General features: G+C 50.9%; 1 pseudogene; it reads left to right on the top strand.

Moving 5' to 3' along the window:
- Window positions 1-2,339: 2,339 nt before the first annotated feature.
- Window positions 2,340-3,167, top strand: LOC148090719 (small ribosomal subunit protein eS6 pseudogene; annotated as a pseudogene).
- The last annotated feature ends 2,560 nt before the right edge of the window (window positions 3,168-5,727 follow it).

The following is a 5,727-nucleotide window of genomic DNA, read 5'->3' as shown; positions in this document are numbered from 1 at the left end:
CTTACATTTGCCAGAAACGTTGTTCAGCTTGTGCTCCGATGAAACCCTCTTCCTGCTGGCAACATGGGATGTATAAAGTTGAGGTGTTTTCCTCCAGGGCAGGAAGGTGGAGTGACCCCCACTTCTAACCTCATGCCCCTCATTTGGAACACCCTGCCCAGCCTATTGTAGAAAACAGCTGAGCCTGTGAAAGAAAAAAAAACAAAACGCAAGCAGCAAGCGATGCCATGTGGCATCGGGCGCCAGGGAGTGGGCTTGGGAAGCTTTGTCTCTGGATGGTCTGGTAAAACAGTTTGCTGTAGTCAGTCCTGTCCCGGGGTTTGTCACACTGATGGTCACAGACATTTCATAGCAGAGATGGCTCTTCTCTGAGGGCCATGTTTGGGGCCTTTGTGCAGTGGGAGTGAGAGAGGGGAAGTGGTGCTTGCTTTCAGCGCTTCATTTGTGCATCCATCCACCCATCAACTCAGTAGTCATTTCTTTTTCTTTTTTTAAAAAAAATGTTTTTATTGATTTCAGAGAGAGGAAGGGAGATGGGGGGGGGAGAGAAACATCAGTGATGAAAGGGAAACATTGATCAGCTGCCTCCTGCATTTGCCCTGCAGGGGATGAGCTGGCAACCTGGGCATGTGCTCTCACTGAGAATTGAACTGTGACCTCCTGGTGTTCATGGGCCCACAGTCAACTACTGGGCCACACCGGCCAGACCTTAAAAAAAAAAAAATGGCCATCCTTATGTGTGTGAGGCGATATATCATGGCAGTTTCAACTTGCATCCCTCTGATTAGTGACGCTGAGCACCTTTTCGTATGTCTGTTGGCTATCTGTATGTCCTGTATGGAGAAGTGTCTATTCAGGTTCTTTGCCCATTTTTTAATTGGGTTATTGGGGGTTTTGTGGTGTGTTTTTTTTTTTGCTACGTGAGTTGTAGGAATTCCATATATTCATTTTTGTGGTTTATGGCTGTGTCCTTGAAACGTCCTTTCAGCCCCCAGGGAAGTGAGAGGAGGTGACAGCAAAGTCACGTGACCAGCAGCAACGCTTGGGGCTCTGGCTCCTCACTGAGCAAAGGGCAGTGTGAGCAGACCTGTCTTTCTGGGGGGCATGTCAAGAAGCCCAGAGACCAGTCACAGGGCAAGGCGGTGGGCAAGGCTGTGCAGGCCCTAAGACTGTAGCCGACACCCTGTGCCTGTGGTCAGAGGTGGTGGGGTTTGTACCCCAGGGGCAAGTGGTTGCTTCTACCTGGTACTGACATGCTGTTTTGTGGGAGGAGGGCAGCCGGCGTGGAGGAGGGATGACAGAGAAACTGTGATGACACCTCCAATTCCTTGAAAATAAACGCCCATGTAAGAGGGATGTGTGAACCTCTCAGAAGAACATATGGCTGGAGGTGGGCTGGTGGGCTGGGGGCGCCGGCCAGGAGTGGATTCGCAGCCGTTGACACAGGGTGTGTTCAGGGGTGTCAGGGTGGGTCCCTTCTCCACACTGGGAAAGGCAGCTCTCCGTCCGACTGGGTAGGCTCACCTCTGAAACACCACTGTCAGGTACGTTCTGTGGCATAAGGCTCATGTCTCGGAGTGGATGAGCCCTGAGTACAGTGAGGCCAGGCCTTTTGTCATGACTCAACCACAGTGTTTCTGAGGGCAGGTTTTGGAAAAAGAGGCCAGGAAGAGATAGACAGCATCTGAAGATGGGGAGGGAAATTCCTCATCAAGGGAAGGAAGATACTTCTTAAGCAGCTATTATTTTCCTGTTAACATTTATCTTTTCTGATTAGAAAAGTAAATAAGGCTCATTATAGAAATGTTGGAAAAGAGAAAAATATAAAGGAGGAAAACCAAAGGGTTTAGGGCCAGAGGCCAGGGGACGAAAGTGGGTTCCTGTCACCAACTTGATGAAATCCCAGGACTTGTAAAGGGGCACCCAAGGGCCTTCATGGCCACAGTCTGCTCTAGACTTGATGTCCCCATAATACCAAACTGCTTTTGCTTTCTCAGCACCCACCGAGCTATTTCAGTGCCTTTGCTCACAGGGACTTCTTTGCCAGGAATGACTTGCCGCCATCACTAGGCTGACTCCTACTCATCCATTCCTTCTTAGCTCTGCTTTCATTCCTCCAGGAAGCCTTCTTTGACTTCCCTTCCCTCCTTGCCTCCTCGGGATGCCATCCCTTCTCTGTCACAGGGCTGATGACACTGCTCCATAGTTGGTGCTTTGCTTCCGTCTCCCACCAAGGATTGTGACTCTCACAGTGGCAGAGAGTGTGGAACGATCACCTTCATGCCATAGGAGCTGTGTGAAACCTAATAGGTATTCGGCAAATACTCATGGAATGAAGTCGGAGTTCATTGCAATTTATGTAGCTTGTTTACATTTCTCTGTCTCCTCTTGCTCGTGGCACTTCAGGGGTGGTCGGCTGCTTCAGGATGGAGCTGAACATCTCTTTCCTGGCTCCTGGCTGCCAGGAACTCCCTGAAGTGGATGATGAATGCAGACTCTGTCTCTTTTATGAGAAGCATAGGGCCACAGAAGTTGCTGGGGGAAGAGTTGGAAGGGTTACGTTGTTCGAATCAGTGGTGGGAACAACACAAGGTTTCCCCATGGAGCGGGGCGTCTTGGCCCATGGCATGTCCGCCTGCCCCTGAGTAAGGGGTGTTCCTGTTACAGACTGAGGAGGACGAGAGGGCGTAGATTTGCCTGGGGTGGCGTTGTGGGCACGCCAGTCTCAGGAATCATGGTGAAAAAGAGAGAAGGGTAATCCTGGTGTCACTGATACTACTGTGTCTCGTTGCCTGGGGCCCGAAAGAGGTATCAGAATCCACAAACTTTTCAGTCTCTCTAAAGAAGATAACACCCGCCAGTGCATTGTGAGAAAGCCCCTAGACAAAGAAGGTGAGAAACCTCAGACCAAAGCACCCAAGAGTCAGCATTTTGTTAGTTCCTGTGTCCTGCAACAGAAATGTCATACTGCTGCGGAGAAGCAGCGCACCTAGAAAAATAAGGAAGGGGATGCAGGATACGCTGGCCTGTTGGCTGAGAGAATGAAGGAGGCTGAAGAAAACCGCCAGGAACAGATCGCCGGGAGACACAGGCCGTCCTCCCTGAGAGCATCTACCTCTGAGTCTGAGTCCCGGGAGAAACGAAATTTTCCTAAGAGTAACAAATAAGATCATACATAAAAAAAATCCTTACCTAGCCGGTGTGCCTCGGTGCTTAGAGCATCGGCCTGTGGAATGAAGGGCCATGGGTTCAGTTCCCGGTCAAGGGCATGTACCTGGGTTGCAGGTTTGGTCCCTGGTCCTGGCTAGGGTGTGTGTGGGAGGCAACCAGTCGATGTGTTTCTCTCACGTTGATGTTTCTGTCTTTTCTCCCTCCCTGTCTCCCTCCTTCCCTCCTTCCCTCCTTCCCTCCTTCCTTTCTTTCTTCCCTCCTGCCCTCCTTCCCTCTATCCCTCTATCTCCTCCACTTTCTCTAAAAATCAATGGAAAAAATATCCTCAGTTGAGGATTAACAACAAAAATGTTAAATACACAAATGCTCTTTGGAAGCTGTAGCCACCAGACACATGAAAGTGGTGTTGGCAGGGTCAGGGTGAGGGAATGGCTGCTGTGGTCGTCTGTGAACTGCCTGTTAGGTCTCCTTCCAAATGAGTGCTGCCAGTGGTCAGGAGACCTGCAGACAGACTCTCTGCTCACTTCTGCAAGAACACTTACGTTCAGTGTTTCTCTCTCTCCCCACCTACAGCTTTAAAACCTCTTTTTTGGAGCAGCAGACATCGCCTCCCACTCCATACAGGTTTCTGTGCTCATCTTAATTTGGAAATCATCCCTACAAATTGGATTTCTATCCAGCACCTCCCACACCTCTCTATTAACTCCCGTAACATTCACAAATACCAAAACATATGTGTGAAAATATTTCTCCCGCGTGTAGTGAGAAGAACCCAGTGCAGGGCCTGCGAGAGGAGATGGATGTGGGAGGAGGGTGACGTCTGCAGGAACATAGCATCTCCTTCTCTGTAAACTTGCATAAAGCAGAAAGAGACAACACACCAGCAAAGAATAAGACTGGTCCAGTTCAAGTACATGAAGGGTTGTAACTTCCAACCATGAACTTGAGAGGTGTCAGAGACGAACGTTTCTAGAACTCAAAGCAGGGTCTTCTCCACTGCTGGGAAGCAGTTGCATGCCATGTGTCTGTCTGAAACCTCTGTTTAGAGGGAACAGGTGCGGATAGGTGGGTGGGAGCCCAGGAGAAAGGTGTGGGGTGTCTTCTCTAGACTGGTGGTTCTCAGTGGGGAGCTTTGTCCTTCTGGGGACGTTGGGCTTTGTCTTGCTGGGCTGGGCGGAGAGGCCGATGCATGAGGTGATGCCCTGATGAACCTGGTACTCCTTTTGCTTGGAGGCCAAAGGCTTCCCTGCAGGTTGAGCTGTGACCACCCTGCCCTGCAGGGACTTTGTGTTCATTCAGTCCCTATCTTTGAAATATGCGCTGAAAATCAGGCTCTGTGCAGGCTGCAGGGTGGCAGTGGGGAACAAGTGCAGCCCCCTTAAGAGTCTAGTGGGGGGTGCAGGACGGTAGATGCAGAATGTGAGGGTGAGGGGTGCAGAGAGTGAGGGGTACGTGGAGGGAGAGGGAGGCAGGGAGACCAAAGGAGGCTGTTCCAATAGTCCAGCTCTCTATGCCGCTTACATCTTTCCTGCCCCATGTGCTGGGTCCACCTCCCGTGAGAAAATGTGCTGACCCCGAGTATGGGTGCATCCCCTTTGTAAGGAGCCACTGTCCTGGAAGGGAACGTGCCCTGAGGCTCATTCTTCTCCACTGCCAGGAGCTTTCCCAGTGTCACCCCTCAACTTGCAGCGGCACTATTTTTAACTGACTGTCACCATGGCAGCGTGAGAACTGCCAGGAAAGATGTGGCCTTTCTGACGGCATTCAGGCGCCTGCCGCCCTCTCCTCTCACCTAATCCCCTGTGCGCCAGCGCCGAGATCATCTACATTAAATCCCTCCCTGCTGCCAGCGCAGCTACAGCAAGGGCTCCTCTCTGTGCCTCCTCATCTGCAGAGTAGGGATTTTAATAAAACATAAACAAAAAAACCACCTCCCTTCGTGAATGCGCTGTGGGGTCAAATGAGGTTACTGTGCAAGGACATGCTCAGCTTGCTGGCCCTTAGTTGTGTTGCTCATGCCTTTTTTAAAAATACATTTTTATTGATTTTAGAAAGAGGAAGGGGGAGAGGGAGAGAGAAAGAAACATCAGTGATGAGAGAGAAACATCAATTGGCTGCCTCCTGCACGCCCCCAACTGGGGATCGAGCCCAAAACCTCAGCATGTGCCCTGACTGGAAATCAAACCAGTGACCTCTTGGTGCATGGGTCGACGCTCAACAGGACAGGGGGTCCTTGGGGAAGACTGGTGCAGTGGCTCCCACCCTGCCCACAGTGCCGACAGAGAAACAGCCTAAAGGAGACATGGGGGTGGGGGCTCTGAAGGGTCTAGTGCTCCCCTTCCTGGACATTTGCATATCATGAGTCACCTGTGGGAGATGAGAAGGGCTTTTAGACAAAATTATTTTGAAAACACAATGCTTTCACCAGATCCAGAAGCACACACTCACAGCTCCTAACTAGGTTAGCTCAGCAAGGCTGCTCCTTGGAGGGACTGCAGGCACCAGCTCTATTTTGGGCATTTCAGAGGAACGGGGGTGATCAGGGCTGATGTTAGA

The sequence above is a fragment of the Miniopterus natalensis genome, chromosome 22 (assembly GCF_054644295.1).
Source record: "Miniopterus natalensis isolate mMinNat1 chromosome 22, mMinNat1.hap1, whole genome shotgun sequence".
Lineage (NCBI taxonomy): Eukaryota > Metazoa > Chordata > Mammalia > Chiroptera > Miniopteridae > Miniopterus > Miniopterus natalensis.
This window is presented reverse-complemented; position numbering and strand designations above follow the sequence as displayed.